The sequence below is a fragment of the Choloepus didactylus genome, chromosome 3, assembly GCF_015220235.1.
Source record: "Choloepus didactylus isolate mChoDid1 chromosome 3, mChoDid1.pri, whole genome shotgun sequence".
NCBI classification, from domain to species: domain Eukaryota; kingdom Metazoa; phylum Chordata; class Mammalia; order Pilosa; family Megalonychidae; genus Choloepus; species Choloepus didactylus.
The window spans coordinates 133,875,030-133,898,298 of NC_051309.1; positions in this window are offsets into that span (position 1 = coordinate 133,875,030).

The following is a 23,269-nucleotide window of genomic DNA, read 5'->3' on the forward strand; positions in this document are numbered from 1 at the left end:
TGGTCAAATATATGTTGCATGGTTTGCCTTTTTAAATTTTATTTTGGTGACATGTATATAATATAATATTTCTATTTTGACCATTGTTATGTGTACAATTCAGTGGTATTATATTTACAGTGTTGTGCTACCATCACCACTATCTCTTACAAAACATTTTTATAACCCAAAACGGAAACTCTGTACCTATTAAGCATGAACTCCCCATTCACTCTCTGCCTAACCCCTGGTGACCTCTAATCTATTTTCTGTCTCTATGAATTTGCTTGTTCTAGATGTTTCATATAAGTGGAATGACACAATATCTGTCCTTTTGTGTCTGGTTTATTTCACTCAACATTATATCTTCAATGTTCATCCATGTTGTAGCATGTAACAAAACATCATTCCTTTTTACAGCTGAATAATATTCCATTGTACATATATATAGTATATTTTGTTTATCCATTTGTCTGTTGTTGGATATTTGGGTTGCTTCCACTTTTTGACTATTGTGAATGTTCCTGCTATGAACGTTGGTATACAAGTATCTGCCTGAATTCCTATTTTCAGTTCTTTTTCGTATATACATAGAAGTGTAATTGCCAGGTCATATGGTAATTCTCTTTAAATTTTTGAGGAACTCCCAACTTATTTTCCGCAGTGGCTGCACCATTTGATATTCCAAACAACAATATATGAGGTTCCATTTTTCCTGCAGCCTTGTCACCCTTGTTATTTTCCATTTTTTAAAATAATAGTCACCCTCGTGGGTGTGAGGTGGTACCTCATGATTTTGATTTGCATTTTGCTAATGACTAACGATGTTGAACATCTCTCATGTGCTTATTGACCACTGTGTATCTTCTTTGGAGAAATCCGTTCAAGTTCTTTGCCCATTTTTTAATCAGGTTGTTTGTCTTGTTGGTAGGCGTTCTTTATATATTCTGGATATTAAGCCCTTAGCAGATAGATGATTTGCAACTATTTAATCCTGATCTGTAGGTTTTCTTTTCATTTCATGTTTTTCTTTTGATAATTATCCATAATCTGAAATGAAACTTTGGACTTTCCATGGAACTCTTCCATCTTGGAAGTTAACCTTCATAATTAAATTACATGCTTTCATTATTTTCTTCATGTAGTTAAGCTAGATACTTTGAGAAATGTCATCATATGTATTTACATAGATAAAGTTTATATTTCACAAATATATATTTCACAATTACCATTTGGTGAGACATATAACCTATTCCATACTTTTGTACTTTGTATTAATCTACATTTTGTGAATTTTATGGCCAAAAAGAACAGAAAGAACTGTTTAAAATCAGATGAGTGAGAAACTTGTTTCTGCCATCGCTGAACAGATAGTCATCAAAGGAAAGCTTCCTGAATACTTATCTTATTTGTGAGCTTTTATCCTTGGGTTTATTTTTCTGTACCTGTTCTTCCTTATATTCATGGAGTTTACATGGTAAATACCATGGAAATTATTTTTATTTTAATTTCCTAAAGTACTATTTCCAGAGTGGAATGGTAATACTGGATTCATGGATAAGAGAAAATAACGTTTATTAAATTGTTTGTATTAGCATTGTCAAGAGACACCTATTTTTAAATTGATTTCCCAAGTTATGTTGACTAAAGTTTGTGCTTTCAGATGTACACAAGAATACAGAGAGAGACTAAATAAAGAACTAAAAAGAGAAATTTCATTTACTACTCTTCTATTTCTGTGGAATAGTCTGTTTCTCCGATGAAATATTATCTGTTTCATCAATGCAGAGAGAAGCCAAGCTTTCATCTGCAATTTTTGCAACATCTTAGGAAAAAAAAATCCCCATACTAATATCTTTTACATTCCTTCAAATATCCAGCCCTTAACCATTCCACTGGATTTCAGTGTAACATAGATTGAACTAGAAGTTTCTATCCAAGCCATAAATAAGTCTGTTACTAGAAACAAAGTTTGTAAAACATTACATTTATTAAATTAAGTCCATGAAAATGCTTAACCTCTCACTGCCTTAAAATTTTAACAAAATCTTTGCTTTCAATCCAAATTATATGGCCTTCTTATGGTGGATTGAAGTTATATACCCCAGAAAAACATGTTTTTAATCTTAATCTATTCCTGTGAGTGTGAACACATTGTAAATAGGACTTCTTGAAGATACTACTTCAGTTAAGGTGTGGCCCCCTTAATCAAGATATGTCTTAATTCTATTACTGGAGGCCTCAGAGAGAAGGCCACAGAGAGAGAAACCATGGGGAGCAGCCAGAATCTGGCAGTCAATGGAACATGGAAGAGAAAGACCCCACCATCATGTGCATTGCCATGTGACAGAAAATCCAGGGGCCAAGGCTGGCCTGCAGCCAGCCCCAGAAGGCCACCATACTCTGGGAGAAAGCGTTGTCTTGATATCTCGATTTTGGAATTCTACCCTCAAAACCACTATCCAAAAAATTCTCATTGTTTAAACCAACCCATTGTGTTGTATTTGTTTTAGCATCTAAAAAACTGAAAACACTGCTAGTTCTTCTGTTTCCCCATTAAGACACAGGGAGGGTTTAGGGGAGAAATCAGCTTTAGTGAGCATGGAATAAACCCAATTCCCATTACTCAAGTGCTCCTCCTTGGGGATATTTAATCTTTCTGAGAAATAGTAACTCTTCACAATTTTAAGTCAGTATTATGAGATCTGAGAAAGAAGAAAAGATAAAATCATGAACCTATGGCATAGATACTCTATGAACAAGTATTCCTAGAAACAATCATTATCTTTTCATTCTGTCTGTAATATGTGCATAACTCAAAAATCTTCCCTAACTAGATGTATTGTTTCATGGACAAATCATTTCATTTGAAAAATTATTTTACATTTTATTGTCAACCACATGAAAAGGATAGTTCAATCATATTTGAACCTAATTTCTAAGAATACAAATGATTTTCAGGCATTGCTAACATGAGGCAGATGAAAGATGATACCCTGGAGATAAGGATAAAGAAAGGACTTTTTGGCCAATATATCAGTTAGGATGCAATTTGACTGTGAGTAAGAGAAATTAAAATGGTTAAAACAGTAAAGAAATACCTTATCGCCCATAGCAGGAAGTCCAGAGGCAGATCAAGTCTCAGGGCTGGTTAACTCAGAAGTTCAGTGATACCATCAGTTTCCTTCCATCTTTCTATTCTGATGACTACAAAGTTATCTTCACGCTAAGGCAGATAACGTCATGATCTTAACTTCCAGTAGAGCAATATGCCTCCTTGTTCTGGCTGATAGAACTAGAGAAGAAGAGGGCCCCTAACTATTTCTTTGACAATATTGCTTTCTAACATACCTAGTAGACTTCTAGTCTACTTGCTTCTGGCCAATTTCATGGGCTAATCACCATAGTTAGAGATATTGCCTAAGTAAATCTCTGAGTCTATGAGTTTGTCTCCTAACAACGGTCTTCTCAGCCTATAACCTACTCCTCATAGTCAGACTGGATCCTTTTTAGGTGAAGAGAATGATTCTTGAGAGGTGTTGGTAAGAGATGGGGTTTTCATGCTTGTTTTAGTAACCATGTTATCTAAATCTCCCACCTCTCTGTTTTCTTCAACATGAAGGCTCAAAGTACTGAATTCTCAATGAACTTGGATCATATGCCATAGCCAAAAAGGGCCCATCTGAGAGAAGAGCTATATTTTCTTCTTTCTCTGCTATCAGATGGGCCATCTTTAGACCCAGCTTCTCTCTTTCCTGTAGGGTTTACTAGGACAGCGAGAAGCAGCCGAAACATGCCAACATCTCATTTTTTTCCTACCATTTTCCCTGAATACTACTGCCTTAGCAAGCATATACTTGTCCCCCAAGCTAAAACAATTTAACCAACTGCTGTCCAACCAAGTTTCTAGAACCTCTCAGCCAGGAATAGAAGGGGGCCCATTGTCATTGGCACCACCTTCTCCACTCAACTGTTTCACCTGAGATTTGTAGCACCTGTTTCAGGTACCATATTCCATGTCAGATAGGATATTCCCAGCCACGAGTAACAGAAACCCTGCTTTGAATTGCCTGAAAGCCGAGGACATTTATCTCACATAATAGGCCTTCTACAGGTAAGGGAGACTCCAGAGCATAGGAGCTCAGTGATGTCATCAAGGACCCATGTTCTCAGCTAGATGATGAATCAGCTTCCTGAAAAGTCTGGCTACTCTCACATCCATACGATAGATGCCGGCCACACCGAGAGTGTTGTGCTTCCTTGTTCACATCCAGCAGGAGAGTAAAACTAGTAAAACAGGGTTTTCCATCCAGATACCCAAATTGGTCCTTGACCCAAATTGGCTTAAGCCTGCCCATCCCTCAACTAACCAGTTCCAAGGAGAATACTACACTTATCATGACTGGCTTAGACAGATCCTCTGGGATAGAATGGATATTGGGGCATCAGCTCTAACACCCTTGATAACCAGGCCTTTACCAGTGTGTGCTCATGTACAAATGAAGGTCCTTATATCTTCCTAATACCTCTTCTTTCAGTGTTAGCCATGTTTCTCCCTGTGGTCACCTACACCTCAGATCTTAGAGTGAAGACTCCATTGTTTGCATGGGTAGATTGACAAAACTATGCATCTGTCATTTCACTTTTGACTTAAACCATTGTTAGCAACCAACACTTTAATACTGCAATACAGCTAGCTGGATACCCTGTATCATTTAGGAAACTTTTAAGGTGTGCGGCTTAAACAAATAGGGTTTTATTTGCATAATATAAGAAAGCTAGTGGTATGTACTTGCTGGTGTTGGTTCAGCAGCTTCATAGTACCAAGGCTAGCATATGTGATTCTCAGCCTTTTTTATATATGTGTGTCAACTCATGGTCACAAAATGGCTATTGCAATTTCAGACAACCAGTTCATGTTTTAAGAAGGAAGAAGAGGGAAGGGTAATAGGCAAAATGTCATCCAAGTTTGAATAGTTTTGTCAGAAGCCATAGCCATCAGACTTTTATTTACATGTTATCAGCCGGAAATAAAATCCCATGGCCACCCCCAGCTGGTAGGTGATTATGGAGAAGGGATCTGGGTAAGCCAAGCACATACCCCAATCTAGATAAAGTGTGTAAACATTCTTTTTTCCAGAAGCTGGAAGCTAGTTTACGGGTGGTAGTGGGCATAAGGATTTAGATACGCCCAGATATCCAGCTGCCCCAATCTGTAGGAGTATCTCAGGCTGTCTACTTGTGGCAGCTCCCCTGGACTCAGAAGACAGAGTGTTCTCCATGCCTCCTGCTACTCCGTGGTTTTCAGCCCAACTTCCTGGGTTCCTGTCCAGAAGAGTCCAATTGGTTTGGAGAAGTGGGTCACAAAAGAGGCTGCAGGAAGCTTGTGGTTGACTTGGCTTCCTGTTATCCCACAAATAGTCTACATGCTCTATTGTCATAACCCCTTCACGCTGTCCAGTGTGAGGGGTCAGGGATTCCTTGAGTTTCCCTTTCCTCCTCTGACCCCAGGGGAGGCTTTTGTTGTTTTAGGATTGTCAGACGCTGGCAGAATATGCAGAGGACTTTGCTCCTGCCTGGGCCTCAAGGGTTGTCCCCTTCTTTGTTTCAACTCTCTCATCTTCTCTCCTGTCCTATCTACAGCTTACTGATTAGGCAGTGAAGGGGAAGTTAGCACGGGTGGGGGTTAGGGGCACTGAACATGCCAGTGGAGGGAGGCAGGTTTGGAACAAAGAGGATTCAGCTGGGCCTTTCACTGAGCCGTGATTTGCTCCCACACATCTGGGAGGTGGATCCTGCCATGGAACTTTTTCTCCCCCACACTAGTGGTTCTGTGCTAAGGCAAAGAGAAGCGGAAAACTGCCCTGGATTTCTGAGTCTGGGGAGCGAACAGCGTTTCACAACTGGGGCTTGAGGAAAAATGGTACATTTTTCCATTTTTGATGGAAACTGGGCATTCATATGGTTATGTGATATACAAATAGAAAGTACATATATTTTGAGAAATCCACACACAGATCTTATGAGCCAATATAGCCTCCAATTAGTGAGGACTATGAGGCAGGAAGTATTCAGATGCAGAGAAGCTAAGTGATGACAGCCTTCTGCCTGTCCAGGACTCCCTGTGCTCCTTTCTCTGAACACCTCAGGTGTTCTCACAGGCTATTTGGAGTGTCCAGGAGGCCTGAGTTTAATAGGCATGGATTGTTTGAAAGGCAGAATTATTATGGGGCCTTGTTCATTCTAATACTAGGCATATCACATTTGCTCTATTTAGAACCAGTCCTGTTTTTTCTAAACACTTCAACAGCAGTTATAGCTCTAACAGTCTGTCAGAACTGTCTACTGCTGGAGAGATGTAGCATGTCCTGGGTGTTAAAACACAGACCTGATTCCCTGAATCGGTTATCAAGTGCACTGCACTGCAAGGGGAAAAGGGAAGGAAACTTTGAACATGTCATTGTTTGCTGTAGAGATTTTGGCCAATATAAAAAGTAGAAAGAAAACAAAAACATCCGCAGTCCCATACACTCAGCAATAACCACTATTAACAATTTGATGTGCCTCTTTCCGGTTCCCTCCCTCTCTCCACTCCCCTTTTCATCCCATCTACAGGATTTTGTATTCTGCTTTTTTCACTCAACATTATATCATGACTCTTTTCTCAGAAAATCAATATTTTTCATAAACATCCTTAATAATTTTAGTATTTTTTATCAGATGTGTGTGTCATAATTTATTTACTTAATCATTCTCCTCATAACAATCCATCCCTTTTCAGAACAAATTTTAGCAGCATTTATAGCACCTTCATTGCACATCTAGATTAAAATGAAACTAATCAAGACTTTTAATTGAACATATGAAACGTTCAAGGTCTTGTGCTAATTATTACAAAGCATATAAAGAATTCTAGGCCTGTTTTCTGCTCTCAAACAGATTTTAATTTCATTATGGTGTGAGATTTTTGAAATCAAGAATAACCTATATAACTGATTCTCATTATTGACAATGTTGTGTTCTATAAAATTACAGCAAATACTGAATTAGCAAATAGTGAACTGTATTTCCTAAGAGAAATACGGTGTCAGGTTCCTGGGCCTCTGCTCACAACATTTACTCAACTGATCAATACATAACCTTGCTTTATGTGTGTTTCAGTCTAAAGACACCTTATATCTTTTGCTTCTTCCTTAAATTTGCATGCTGTAATTCCATGGGAAGTTCTTCCTTTCACCAACCTTTAAAGACTGCCCTCATTCAACCCCATCTTGAAACAACTTCATTGTCTTTACAACATTTTTGAGAAACATTTAAACAAAGCCTCTGAACATAACTTTAAAGTACTTTGATCATAAGTTGCATTGTGGGGCAGGTAACTGGAGTTCCTTAAATAAGGTGTTGTTTCATTAACATTAAACTCACAAGCAACAGCATTATAACTCATGTCTGAAGAGCAAAGCTTATCTAACATGTATAGTCTCCTAAGGCCCCACACAGCCTTCTTATGCTTTGGACAGCACTTTCCACAAGTGCTGAAAATTGGGGGGCATTTTAAATATCAAAATCACCAATCAAATCACAAAATGTGAAAAACGTGGCACTAGATAGACGCAAAAATGATGCCTCTTTCTTATCTGAGCACTGAAACAAGAAGGCAGAGCATTGCCTTGCTCAGCATCAGCTGGGAATGGGCGTGTTAGGGTGACTCAAATTTTTCCCCACTCTGCGCGTATCCAGCAATGAAGCAGAAGCACTGCGATTATTGATTTGGGGGGTTTGAACAAATTTTAGCGAGTAGGCAAAATTGCAAACATGAAATCTGTGAGTAATGAGGATCAAATGTAGTTTGATGCTCAAATATACAGCTTACAATTTAAAATAATTAGTACTTACAATTAATTATTTTTAAATACTACTTTATTTTATATTCTTTCTACTTTCCAAAATCATATAGGGCAACTTAAAAGAAACAGCTACAATGAAAGTCAGACTGTTCTAAGAGGAAAATGGTAGGAACCAAGTCATAAAGCGTAAAGGAAGGAAGGAAGGAAGAAGAGACCGACGAAACCACAAAACCCAACCCAGGAAAAACTGCTGCAGTGAGCGGAGGAGACACGACACAGCATTTATTATCCTAAGACTATTCTTCTATTAATTCACTTATTCTCTCCACAATAAGTCTACAATATTTACTGAGCACATACCATGTGCCAATCACTGAGTTAGGGCTGGGAAACAATGATGACCAAACTAGACATGTTCTCATGGAAACTACATTTCACCAGGAGGAACAGATTTTCTGGTCCTGAATGGCAGTGTTCTCAATAGCACTGTTGTGGAAAATTCAGAAATCTTCAGCACATCTCCATTTCTATTATGGGTCCCCAGAGGAAGCAAGGGATGCTATGTGAAGTCAAAGAATTTAGCATAAAGTTTGAAAAATATCATCCATCAATGGATGGTTTGAAACAGAGGTAATAAAGCTTGGAGAACCTTGAAAAAAGAATGTTTCTTTATGAAATTCCATATGTGTATCAATTGCCTTAGCTAGTCTTTAATAGTAATACAGTTGACCACTTTTTAAATGTTTCATTTTTAAAATTATCTAAGAAATACAAACACATTACTAGCATTTTGAAAAATGTCAAGCGAGAGGAACTCTACGTTAAACCCTGACCTCACCTAGCCAATATTAACTTTCATATCTTATTCCAGTCTTTTAAATTTGCATGTTTTACATATGTGTAATCATACATTACATAAAATTCTGATTGAAATTTTTCCACAAAGCTTTAGATCATAAACGTTTTTCATGATAGAGTTTTCATGAACATAACTTACTTAGCCATTTCAGATTATTATATTTTTATTGCTTTGGGTTTTTCCTTCTTATAAATAACTCCATGATGGCCAGGTTTATGATATAAATATTTCCATGTTTTATACTCTTGCCTTAGAATAGATGCTCCAAAGGGTTTCTTTTCATTTTAGGGTTTGGGGTATCTGATTATTCCTGATAAATATGGTCAAATTGTTTTTTAGAAAAAGGCCTGTAATTATTTGAAATATGCCAGCAGTGTATGAGAGTGGTTTTATTTTACAAATTTTATATGCTTGTGATTGTGGTATCCCATTGACCTTTTTTCATTTCATTATCTCAAGTAAGGCTTTGGCTGGGAGCAGCACTGCTGACCGTGTTCTTGTAATGGGAAAATGTACAGACTCTCACAGGCTATTCCAAGTGCCCACAGAGCCTGCAGAAGGGCATTGAGTTCCTCTGGCCCTTGCAAGTCACAAAGAACACATATAGGTTGCTTCAAGAGATAGGGGCTTCTTAAAAGGACAAGTGGCAAATCAGGGGCACTCAGGCATAGCAGTTCCATGAAGACTGGAACATGACTGAGAAAAAAACTGCAACCCCTCAGTCAGACCTCAAAAACAGGCACAGCAAGCTCACGGAGGGTACCGTGCTGCCCTGGCGACTGGAAATTTTATTTTTCCTTGTAGCAGGCATTAGCTGCCCCTTACCTGACTGATCCCCTGTTATGGAGACTCAGCTGCTTCTTGTCTGTGCTTTTGTGGCTCCTGCTGCTCACCATTAGCTGACCCTTGTGTCCTTATGGTGTCTGTTTGCTTGTGGCTTCTACTCTATTATGGTTTCTGCTTCCTGCCCCCGGTCTTTTGGCTTTTGCCCTGACTGTTGACTGCTGATTCCGATGCTGAGTGTTCCACATGATTGAGGTTCTGACTAGATTGGCCCTTCCTCATCCCTGCTGAGCTCTGCACTAGGGCAAGTGGAGCTCACATGACGGGCCTCCTGGCTAAGGCACTGCCTATTGATGACTGTCTTTGAGTGGTGTCATCCCTAATGCAATCAACTGTAACCATGGTGGTGGATCCTGTGTTAATAACTAAGGCAATTATGCTAAGAAGCCTCTCTCAGAATGGGAGACAGACACCTTGAAGCTTTCCCAAGGGAGTCTGTGAAACTGCCCATCACCCTGCATGGCCTGTCCCTTTCTAGCACATAACTCAACCGAGAGAAGATTTCTTGGAGAAGATGACAATACAGCAGACTCTTAAAGGATGGTATGAGTTGATTGAGGAGGGAAGAGATATCAGGCAGAGGTTACAGCTTGAATAAAGACAGACACATGAAACATCAGGCCATATGCATGAAACTTCCAGTCCTAGAATATAAGTGTCGGTGCAAAACAGTTTAGAGAGTATAGGAACCGGTTCATGAAAAGACCCTATTTGTCATGTTAAACAGCTTGGACTTTTGGTAAAAGGAAGTGACTGAAATGTTTTGAGCAGGGAAATCTAATAGCTTCTTCTGGTTCAAGTGTAAAATATGGACTTAAAGGGGTGGGGCTATCAGCATGTTAACTAGTTAGGAAGTTATTAAAATTGCCCATGCAGGTCACAATGAAGGGAGTGGTAGTGGACATGGAGAACAAAGTGCAGATTTGAAGAATAATTGAAAGGTAAAATGTGCAAAACTTGTTCATTGAATTAATATAGATAGTGAGTGTCAGGAATGAGTTCAGAATGACTCCCAGGTTTCTGGCATGGACGACCATTGGATGGTTTCACTGAAGTTTAAGAACATAGGACAAAAAGCAGTTTGGGGGAGAAAAGGTACTAAGTTCAGTTTTGGCCATTTTGAGTTTGAAGCACACAAGTACATCATTTGGATATATGTATCTAAATTCAGGTGTCACATTGTCAAAGAAAGCTTCCCTGACCCTGATCAGGTCACACCTCCAACTACAGGGTACAGGCCCCCTTCTCAGAGCACCCTATACTTTTCTGCTGTGCTAATCACAATTTAAGGTAGATAATTAATTGTGAGATTAACTGTTTAATGCAGTCTTCAGAAGGGCAGGTGCTGATTCCCTGGCCCAGGCAAGAGCCCTCTCCATACCAGGAACTCACTAAATATTTACTGAATGAATCCTAGGCACTTCTTCTCAATAACCTAAGAGTTAATTAGTTATTGTTGTCCCCACCTTATATATTTCGAGCTGGAGGGTCTGGGAAATAAAGGTCAAACAGTGAATGAGCATAGAGTTGCTAGATTTAGCAAATAAAAATATAGAACAGCCAATTAAATTTGAATTTTAGATAAATGACACATACATAACACTATAAAATACACAAACAATAAACATATTGCGTGGACATGCTTATACATCCCTAAATGAGTGACATTTGACTCAGAACTCTGTGCCCCCCAGAGTCCAACTCTTTCTTTTCTGCCACTATGAGGGAACACCACTCCTCTCCTGAAAGTGTTGGTGAGGACTGTCCCAGCCCTAATCCTCTTCCCCTGTTAATAAATGTTTTTTTGTTTTGTTTTGTTTTGTTTTGTTTCATTTTATGTTGTTTTGCTTTAGAAGTCTGGCTTGGATGGGAAATAAGTCAGTTTATCCTGAATGCAGGGCAACAAATAATGGGATTCCAAAAGTTCTGCTAGAGGTGTTCTGTGATGCCTACCTCCAAATATAGAGGTTAACTAAAACTATTTGGCCTCTCCAGGACCAGAGGAAGGAAAATGAGTTAGAGGATGCTCCCTGGGTAGAAACACTCCCCACCCACTTCTGTGGTATTTTGAGCCACTCAGGAGTTGTGGCCCCTAGCAAATGACTACGTCAAAGGCAATGCTTTATAGTTTGCGCGTTTCCTCACAGTCGTTCTGAATTGTTCTGGAAACAAGATAACAGTGTGGTTCTAGCAATTTTCCTGACTGATCTTTAGGGCTGTCCTGTGTGGTTAATTTGATCTGTGGAGCTGCTGCGATATGGGTAATTTTGAAACATAGGGTTTGCTTAGCTGTGTGTCTTCCCCACAACATTTATGTACTGGTTTGTTGAGGGGCAGTGCAGGGTTTTACTTGGGGGACCTAGGAAGGATCTCTTTCTAATTTTTTACTACAATGTTAATAGTGATCATCTCTAAATGGTATGATTTGGAAATAATTTTTACTTTTCCTTTATATCTTTCCATGTATTTTTTAATTTTTTGACATAAATACTTTAAATAACATCATAGTATTACCTTTATAATATTAACAATAAAAAGTTGTTTTCTTTGGGGGAGAAAAATAGTTTCAGCCTTCCCTTTGGGGTCCCTGGGTTGTCCTCAAATCTGATACTCTTCTGCTTCTTCCTATTCCCCACTTGCAAAAGAAAAATAACAGAGAATTAAGAGAAAGAAGATAGAATCTTCTAAAAGACTGCTCAGTAAAAATGCAAAAAGAATCAAAATAAACAGTTCTTTCAAAAAAGCAAATTACAATACTGTTCAAAATCATCACAAAAGGACAAGTTTGGATTTAGATTTGGTTTAGAGTGTAAGCAATGAAAACAATGAAACATGTTAACTCAGGATTTTATAAACAGACTCTTTGCCAGGGAAATTTGCAAGCAAATAGCCCCAAAGGTTGACATCTCCCAGAGGGGTACACACCATGAAGGAAGAGGGGCCTGGTCTGATGGGCTCCTCGTCCCATCAGACTCCTATTCCCATAAAGACAGGGAGCATCTTGAATACATATACCCATGGCCTCATCAGGCAGGTCATAAGGGTTTTTTCTTACTCAACAATATATGCCTGCTATCCAGATTGATTTCTCCCTGGAGTTCCCAGGCAGCTTCTACCATTTGTAAGGATTCCTGTCAAATTGTTTTTGAATAGGAAAAAGCAGAAGAGTATCAGATTTGAGGACAACCCAGGGACCCCAAAGGGAAGGCTGAAACTGTTTTTCTCCCCCAAAGAAAACAACTTTTTATTGTTGCTATCTATGGAAAACAAGTGGAATGCAGAAGACCTGATGGGTTCTAGGAAGCAAACATTCAAGCTTCAATTCTATCTTAGGCTCCATGCCCTCAGCCCAGTGTGAGATAAGAGTCAAGTCAAAGTAACCTTCACAGAACAGTGTTTGTCTTACTGGTCTCCTACCTGCTTTGCAGAAATTTTTGGTCCCTCAAATTCCTCCCTCCCAGCTCATTATGAAAGGGTGGTAGCTCGTTAGTGCGTGGTAACTCTCGCTCTCTGCTCCCGCCTGGCACTTGCCATTCCTGCTCTCTTCTCTGGCTTACTGTGTCTTGCAGCTGTCAATATTATCAAGGCCCTGTTGTCTCCACCAAAGCATCTGATGCCAGACAAAACTTTCTCTCTGTTCCTGGTTTTCCTCTGGAAAGCATTGCCTTGGTTTTTTTAAGGTCCACGATGTTTAGTGAAATAGCTCTTTTAGTTTTTATTCACACTTTATTGCAGCCTCTTTCACCTTGGACACAGGAATTAGGTCCATGGGAGGTTGGACAAAAAGGTGATCTGAGTGATAAACACTTTACTCAAAATCTTCTCCCATCTCTCACCTGCACTTCTCATCCTTTGTCCTTGAACCAAACTTGGGCAGGTGGACTTGTGCATATCTTTGGATAAGTTCTTTGTGCCCCCAAAGGCTCTTCAGTACTTTAGGCAAATAATCCCATTGGGGGCCATCCTGCTTGCCTTCTAGATAGCTCAGACATGCCTGAATTCCAAGACGAATGAGGCATAAGGTATCAAACCTAGAACCTCCCACCTGGCTCTCCACAAATTTAGATCTGGGGTTCAGATATAAGGAGATGCTTAGTGGGGTAGAAACATAAGAATTTAGTGGGTCTTTTGCTTCAAGGTAGGCATTGGAATGACCCCAAATTGTTATGCAAAGAAAAGGCATATAGGCACCCACTGCCCCTGCAGAAGGGTGAGACAGAATCTTAATGTGGCCTGACCATGAGACCTCTCTCAAGACTCCTGAAGTGCACAGCTAGCTGCTGGAGAAGTTAGGTAGGTTTGTATAGATGCCATGCAACCCCACAGGGAAAAGGAGTGGCTCAGTGTCTCTAGAACTGGATGGATTGGGAAGGTTCTGACTGAGATTTTCCTGCAGTTTGAAAGAATGAACAGGTCCTAGATGGGCACACACCATAAGGGAAGAGGAGTCTGGTCTGATGGGTTCTTGGGGCAATAGAGAGGTCTGTAGAGTATGTAGCTGAGGCTAGAAGACCTTTCCAGTGAGCCCTTCTGGCCTAGTGCTCGGCTTTTGAACAACTCTGTATGAGTGAATTGCGCTGGCTGTCACCTTCAAGCCCCAGGTGGCAGCACCTTGGCCTGGGCAGGGTGTGGGAACAGCAAGAGCTTCAGTCCAACAGAGCCTGTGTGGGACTCCCGGCAACAACCAAAGCCTGGTGCTGGGAATCAAGGTGGACTGTTTTGAACTGAGGAAGCCCCTGATTTTCTTGGTAATTCACGAGGGTGGGAGGCAGCTGAGAGAAACAGAAAGGGCTCAAGTTTGAGATACTGGACTTCCTGATAAGGAGGGCAGGTGAGACCAAAACAATTAACTGCTAAGATTATTGCAATGTGACTGATTTTGAAACCCTAAGCTGATAAAACCAGTTGTATTGGTAACACGTGCAGAGAGAAAAGGCCCAGTCACCTTTAGTTAATTTTGAGATATTGCCCACAAAAATGTAGGGCTTCCAATGAGGCTGCAGATTGATACTTTTAACTTTAATTCATAAAATATTAAATAATGCTGGGTTTTAAAAGTAGGAACTCATATGGTTGACTGTCCTACCCTGGCCTCTTTATAAGCTGGACCTGTCTGCACAAGTCTTTAGAATTAATCCAGATTGTCTCCTCTCTGGCTAGTGCCACTCACCGGTTCTTGTGCTGTGATTTCTGGTTCTTTGATCTGAGTCCGTCTCCAGAACTCAGCTCTCCTTGTTTGCCCGGCCCTTCTGGACTGACCATCATCTGTTCTGGGCTAAATTTTTGGGCCAGGCAGAGATGCTCTTCTGGCCGGGCCTGAGACATATGCTTGCCTTTCTCTTGCCCTCAACTGCGGCTCCCTGATGGGCCCCTCGTTAGTGGAGAGGATCAGCCAGAGCACTGCAACTCAGAAGGCAGAGTTCACGAGGCTGCCAAGAGTCTCTGTGACGTTGGGCTAGGCTTTTTGAGCTATTTCAAACTCTTTCTTCATCTGTGAGATGTGGGAATTGAACCAGATGATCCCTCCATACATTATGAGTTAAGAAATAAACACTATTTTTTGGTGATGGTAGTGTTTGTAATAATTTTGAGATGCACATACAAAAACAAACAAACAAGCAAACAACTTTCCTTCCAATCAAATGTGAAGTTTGCTGTGGAACTTCCATAGTGCATTTTCAGCTCTCGGTTTTTGACAGAACCACAATGATGTGAGGTTTTTAAAAATTTCAACCCTTGGGAAAAATAATGGGAAACTTTAATGAGTTACAAAGCATTGCATCAAGCATTGGTATGTATTTCCCCTTCTGAAGAGGGAAGATGAAGGTTGATTAGAGTTGATACAATGGAAAGAATGCTAAAATCCTGGCATTCATTTTACCTTGAAAGTCTGGAGTTTTTATTCACATCAACTTGATAATGTAAGCAAAAGCAATGGAGAAACTTGCCCGGGACTTGGTCTTCCCACCTTTATTCAAATTACTGTGTTTATTACTTTCCATATCTTAACAAGGGAAAAACTGAAAGTAAGGGAGGTGTGTGTATCACAGTGACCTCAGTCATACCTTCCACCACTGAAAATGAGAATGAGCAAGCAATTAGTTTTTCCACATTCAGAAATCATAAAAAAAAAAAAAAGAACTCAATTTTTAATGGCATTAAGATCGAAAGCAATCAACAAAGGCAAGGAAACTCACTGGGGAGGAAATGAAATTCCTTCTTATATCACAAACCTGAGAAAACATAGTCTAATGATTCAATCATTTCAGGAATCCCCTGCCCATGCTCAAAAACAATCTCTTCCCTGTAACAGATCTTTTAAGTCATGCAAGATTATCATTATCTCTCATACACACAATCATGAAGAGATTTGAAAAATCAAATCTTTAAGAGTCTCATTAAGTTAAGGGTGTTCACGTATTTCTTTGAGACTCCTTTGGCAAGAAAAATCAGACAACAAAAACTTTCTAAGATCTCAAACCTGAAAAGACGTGCATACAGGTTTAACTTTTTTTGTTTTTTGGGTTTTTTTTTTTTTTTGGTAAGTCAGTAAAGACATGTCTAGCCTTTATCTTTAGTGAAATCACGATGAGTAAACTGAAAGGAAGATTGGGTTGGGGTTTATGCAAACACAGTTTCTTCCTCTCTACCCCTCTACAATGCTCTGTCTGCAGAGAGATTTATTTTTGCATTTCTGTATTCCATTCCTTCATTCCCAGGCCACTGCTAGTCAATCCTGGGTAATTTTAGCATTTAAGCAATTAAGTCTTCCATTGAATAGTCGCGGTCAAGGTTTCTTAGGGTCAACCCATAAAAGTGAAGTCTCTAATCTGAAAAATATAACAAGACTCACCAGTGATGCAAACTGATGTGAAAAGAAATCATTTGGAACTCTGTGGCCATAACTATCAAGGAACATTTATTTAGCACCTATTTACATGAAAAACTAAACTGAGTGAATAGCTAGGCACCATCCTGATGCTAAGACGCACAGTTGATCACAACAGTGGTACTAGCAATTATCACTTGGCAGGTATGTTACCATGTGCCATGCATTATATTCTCATTTAATCCCTACAACAACTCTAATACTTTGATATTATGACCATTCTGCCTAGAAGGAAACCAAGTCTAGGAAATATTAAGCAACTTGCCCAAGGTTGCACAGCCTATGTTATACTTGTTTCTGAAAAGCACACCTCTATCTCGTATATTGAGTATGTGAGACTGGAGACACCCTGTTACCCACCTGTTTGCATGACTTAAAAGATATAGGTGCCTGGGGTCCTTCAATGGAGAAGGAAATGGAGAAAATAATAAATCTGTTGTCGAGATTGCCCAATATACTAGTCTCCTGAAATGACTCTCTAGAGAGAGATAAGGCAGAAGCAGAAACTAAAGGAGACATAAAATATCTATATAGTTATTGGGGGAAAGGGATGACAAAAGAAATATATCCTAGGTAAAAATTCAAACAATACAGAAATATATAGAACCATCCTACCAGAGAAGGTCACTGTCAATACTTTGCATATATTCTTGCAGATTTTCCCCACGTATAAAAATATGTAATTATTTTTAAATGGGATCCAAATATGCACACCATACAGTTCGCCTAATAATATGCTATAGGTGTCTTTCCATATCAACAACTCATTTCTTTTCATGACTTCTTTGTATTTTGTTGTATGACTAGACCATAATTTAGTTATCTATTTTTTCTATTGATTTGGACATTTAGATTTGTTTCAGATTTTTCATTATTGCAAATATTCTACCATAAATATTTCTGTGCAAAAGTATATTTAAAATTTTAATGGCTACTGTCAAATACCCTTCAAAAAGGTCAGACCATTTTACACTTCCATCACGAGGGTAAGCGAGTGTCTGTTTCCTCACAACTTTGCCACTCCTGGCTATCATTAATCATTTCAAGCTTTGCCAATATGATGGGTGGAAAATTGTATCTCACTTTGATTGGAATATCTTTCACTGTCAGTGAGTTAAAGCATCTTTTCATATTTTTATTGGCCCGCTGTGTTATTTTTTCTGTAAATTCTTGATTCTATCTTTACTTCTTTTTCTATTGGGATTTTAATTATTGTTTTCATTGACTTATTAATTTCTTATATATTAGGAATAGTTTAACATTTGTCTGCTACGTATATTGCAAATATTTTTTTCCTAATTTGTCTTTTGAGTTCTCCTCCTCCTCCTCTTCCTCTCTTTCTCTTACTATATAGATGTTTTTAATTTTTGTATTAGAACATTTTTATGACTTTTGGATTTCATATTTTGAAGAGGGCTATCACAAATATTGATTTGTTTTCTTCTAGTACTTTTATGGGGCTTTTTTGCATTCAAATATTTGATCCAACTTGAATTTACTCAAAAGAAGCTAGGCATCCAGCTAATTATGTGAAATCATCTGCTTTTCTTTTTATTAAAGAAGTTGTGGGCTTACCTTTACCACCCTATTATTAACACCTTGCATTAGTGCATTAGTGTCATACATTTGTTACAATTCATGAGGACACATTTTGATTTTTTTTTTTAATTTTGAAAGCACGTATTTATAATTGTACTATTAACTATAATCTGTAGTTTAATTTAGGGTTCACTGTGTTGTACAATTTCATGTAGTTTTTTTTTTAATTTTATACTAGTAATATATATGCAACCTATAATTTCCCATTTTAACTACATTCAGATATATAATCCAGTGCTGTTAATTACATTCACAATTTTGTGCTACTATCCACCATCTATTACCAAAACTTCTCCATCATCCCAAATAGAAACTCTGTACATTTTAAGTATTAACTCCCTAATCTGCTCTTTAAATGTCTGCTTTTAAAATATATATATTTTTTAAGTGTGAGCCAGATTTGACTGTGGATTGCTGGTGTGTGACTACTATGGTTACAAAGATTCCACGTAAGAAATTAAACAAACGCAGACTATTTCTGTTACATGGCTGGTGGATAAAAGGAGTTGCCATACAATGTGTAACTAAATGCAGGGAAAACTACAAATCCATGCTTGAAAGTAATGACTCCTGATGAAAATTACCTAATCTCTCTCAGTTTTCTTATCTATAGGATGGAGATAATAATAGATTTTGGGAAGCATTCACTGTATTTTTGCCTTGTGTGAGGTGTGGCACATGGGATAAGTCATTAAATAGTTAGCTATGATTGGAGGCTTTGGGGAAGTACAAAAATGGTCTCTATCTTTTCTGGTGCCATCTGCATGGAATGTCCTAAGGTGGTTTCAGAAAGTTCCAATTCAAGTGGAGATTCTGTTCAAGTCAAGTGGTGTTTTTATGGGTCCCCAGTTTGTGATTGATTCAGCGATAGACTCTGTAGGAGATATGGAAGAAGCATTAGACATAGTCTTTACTATCAGGAAATTTGCAATTTGGTTGGGAAAATTAGATTTAGATCAAATAAAGATGCTGTATCATGTAACAAATTGATACAGACAAGATATGTTTTCAGTTGAGGTTAAAGTTGTAGGGGAGGGAACAGGAATTGATGGCCATGAAGAATGTGCAGGATTTGTTTGCCCCGGGAAAGGGGCATTCCAGGCTTAGGAAACCGTGAACAAAGGTTTAGATGTGGGGTTGAACATATCCTGGTGCCCCACGGCGGGTGGTGTGGAGAGTGAGGGTGGGGCGTGAACGGGGCTGTGTGGCTGGAGCAGAGAGGAAGGGGCATGGATTGCTGTTCATTTTTGACTCATTGATTTTCTCTGCTAATTGAGTCATGATTGCTTAATGCTGCCAGGTGCTTTGACAACCCTCATTCCTTTTTTGACTGTTAGGTACTTTCTCTCACTTTTCCTTTCCAGTTTTGGGGATTTTCCAGATTTTTAATTTGTTACCAAACCACAGGGGAAAGAGAACCATTGATTTTTATAACCATTTAACAGTTAGGTAAACAAAGTCACAGGATATTCAAGAATCTTGTCAAAGGATGACAAAATCAATCTCTGTTATCAACAGAATTGAAATATCTTAACATCCCTCTCCGGATCTTTATTATTAAAGCACAGCTTTAAGCATCAACTTTAGGATGTTGTGCTAATTTCCTTGCTGAGCATAGGTAGATGCAATTTTTATTTCTCAAGTCCCTAAAAACAAAACAAGGGATCCTCTTGATACCCCTAGGCCAGTGTTAGGTAAAAAGAAGTGAAGGCCGAGAGTTTGACAGGTTATTTGTCCAGATGGGAAGCTTAGTTCCTCCAAAGTCAGTTATAGGGAAGTTTTTTCATATTATGAACCAAAATCTGTTTTCCTGACCAACTTTAATGTTTAATTATGTGAACACAGAAAAAGCCCTGGATCTACTGCTCTACTCCAAGGAGCAGAGGGGCACAGCCTCAGTGACTGTTTTGGATTATCCTTCTTTTCATTTATGTTTTTTTTTTAGAATGGATAGTGCCAGGTGTTCCAAATATGGAATGTGAATGACCCTCTCTTTGAATGCAAACTCTGCCACATATTGATTTCCATCTGTTCCAAAGAGAAGACATTTTTGTTACTCATTTTTTTTTTATAATAAAGGAATAGTTTGAGATCTGACTGTTCTCAACAAGCTTGACTTTGAGAAGAAACCCAATACCAGGTTGATGGTTGTTTTGGTTTGCTAAAGCTCCCGGAATGCAATATACCAGAAATGGGTTGGCTTTTACAATGCGGATTTATTAACTTACAATGTACAGTTCTTAAGCTGAGTAAATGTACAAATCAAGGCATGAACAGGATGGTACCTGGATTCTGAAGACAGGCTGCTGGCATCTTGGACACCTCTGTCACATGGGAAGGCACATGGCCGGCATCTGCTGGTCCTTTGTTCCCAGGTTTTGTTGCTTTCAGCTTCTGGTTTCAGTAGCTTCCTCTCTGTGGGTCCTCTCTAGCTTCTCTGGGGCTTTTCTCTGTGAGCTTCTCTTGGTTTCATCTCTTAGCTTCTCTGGGGGCTTCTCTGTCTTTTATCCTCTCATAAAGGACTCCAGTGAAAGGATTAAGACCCACCTTGAATGGGTGGTTCACATCTCAATTGAAATAAACTAACCAAAAGGTCCCACCCACAACAGGTCTGCACCCACAGGAATGGATTAAAAGAACATGGCCTTTTCTGGGGTACATAACAGCTTCAGACCACCACAGTGGTAACAGGTAACTAAAACATGCCTATGTATCATTGGTCTCCAGGCTAAGATGTTAAAGTTCCCTTATTAATCCACAGATACTTGGATTAGTAATATTACAGTTGTACTCCTGCATTCAGTTACAAGAAGAACTGTGACAAACTGAAGTATGTTCAGAAGTGGACAACCAGGATGGGAAAGGGTTAGGATACAAGGAGTTGGAGTTTAGGATGCACAGGAGAAGAGGATGTCAATGTCAGCTGGAAATAGAACTGTGAAAAAATCAATCGAGATGAACATCAACATGCTGCTTGATCTAAGGAAGATGTGTTAGATTTATTCTGAATTGTTCCAGAAAGAGTGCTACTATCAGAAAAACAGGTTCCAGATCATCATAAAGAACTTTTTACAGGTGTCTGAAAATAAACTAAATCTCCCTGTGAGGAACTAAGCTTTCTGTTGCAACATGTGTTTGCACAAGGCCAGTAACTCATCTTGAGGACTATTAGTGTGAAGATTCTAACACACAATGACTTATGCCTAATAAGCACTTGATTCATGTTTGGTAAATAAATGAATGTATTCCTGAGTGATAGGTTAGATCAAGTAACCACAGGAAGTCTAGAAGAATGCTAATGCTCTGCCTTTTTAGGATGCTCTCTTCACTAGTTATTATGTAATATGAAAACAACCTGGTTCCCTGCCTTAGAAGTACTGTCACTGAATAGATAAAGGAAACACTGAGACAATGAGAAAGTAACCGTGTAATAAGTTGTTTTAGTGAGGATTTTAGAGAAGGTAAAAACCCCTCAGCTGGAAGTTTCCCTAAGGAATGAATTGTATGAGTTGGTCATTGAAGGATATAGAAGAACAGAACCAAGGAGAGATGGCATTTTAGAGAATTAGTTCAAAGGCCCAGAGATAAAATTGAGGGACTGTGAACAGACCTACCTGCTTAGATGGTATATACCCCCGGGAAAGGAAGAACTGATGCAGCAGGCACTTCAGAGCTGGACTTGAGAATTTTATCTTGATTTAGGGGACACATGGAAATTTTGTAGATTATTAAGCAGGGAGGGACTGATTAGAATATGTAGGGAAGCGCTAATCTGACAGATGCACACTGAATAAAATTGAGCTGTGCTTCTCCAACTCACATTCTCATACCAAAATATCCATGACAATAGACGAGGAGTAGGGTGCAAAGCCTACGTTCTCTGAGCATTAATTTTGCTTGACATTTTTTGGGGGGAAAGGTAATTTAACTTGTAAGTAACTGAAAACATTATTTTTATATCAAACAAATATGATAAAACCTAAGACTTCAGAGAAAGGATATTCCTGTTGCAGAATGGCTTTAGGTTCTGCTCCTGCGGCCAGTTAGCTCCTCCTGTTCTCTGGGGCTGGTGGTCCTTGGATGGGAACTGTGAGAAGCCCGAGAAAAGAGGTTAAAGAGAGGAAGCCAGTGCCCAATTAATAAGGATTGAGAGTTTTCCGTGCTGGGCACTGTGCTAAGTGCTGGGGTGCAGAGCTGAAGACAACGTTGCCCTGGAGAAGCTTTGCATCTGCTGGGGAAGTTAGACACATAAACAGATAATTTCACTATATTCTGGAAACTGATAAAAACCAATTATGCAAGGAATGAGGTCTTGGGTAAATCAGAGAAAACAACTAAAGAATACAGTGGCAAATTGAATGCAGGGCTTAAAGGGGATGAAACAAAAGCCAGACCATGATTTCTGTCCTGGGAGATTGTCCCAAAGAATAAAGCTGCTGCTGACAGAGAAGGTAGATGTATAATTAGTTGCCCCAGATAGTGGCTGTTACTAAACAATTTCTTCACAACCATGCACACTGAGGAAGAAAACAAACATGTGAAAAAGACAAACGCCCACTCAGAGAACCTGAAGTTTACACCCACACTGTCTAACCTCGCTCTGCAGCTCTCCCACCTACTTGTGTACACAAGTTCATTTCCATCAATGGTTCTGATATTTTCCAATTTTTACCTTATCCTGTCTTTCAACAATAAAATCAGTTGAAAACTCTAGAATAACCTTTTCAATAAAGAACCCAGAATACAGCAGCTCTTGATAAAAATTAGAATTAAAGATACAACTTTGTAGAAATGAAATATACCTTTCTGGGGATGATGCTGAACTAGGCCATGACTTAAATTTTCACCTTTTGCTGGCTGCCAAGAAAATTGTAGCAAATTCAAAATACACATTTCCTGCCTCTCCTATAGAGTAGTGGTTTTGATTCATAGTGCTGATTTTGGTACACTGGTAAATCAAGTCATTTGTCATTAATAATGATTTTCAAATAGTTACAAGTAATTAGCTGCAGCTACTCGTTACGTTTATTGATTGTTTACTATGTGCCAGGCACTGTTCTGTCTCAGTGATTCTCACTGGTAGTGTAAGAGATGAATTCATTTAATTGCCACAAAATGAAATTTGGTGGATATCATTATTATCTCTGTTTAATAGATAAGAAAAATGAAGCAAGAGAGGTATTTGCCCAACATCACAGAATGTGCAACTGAATGTCTGAAGAACCCTGGGGTCTCAATGCTTACTGGCCATAC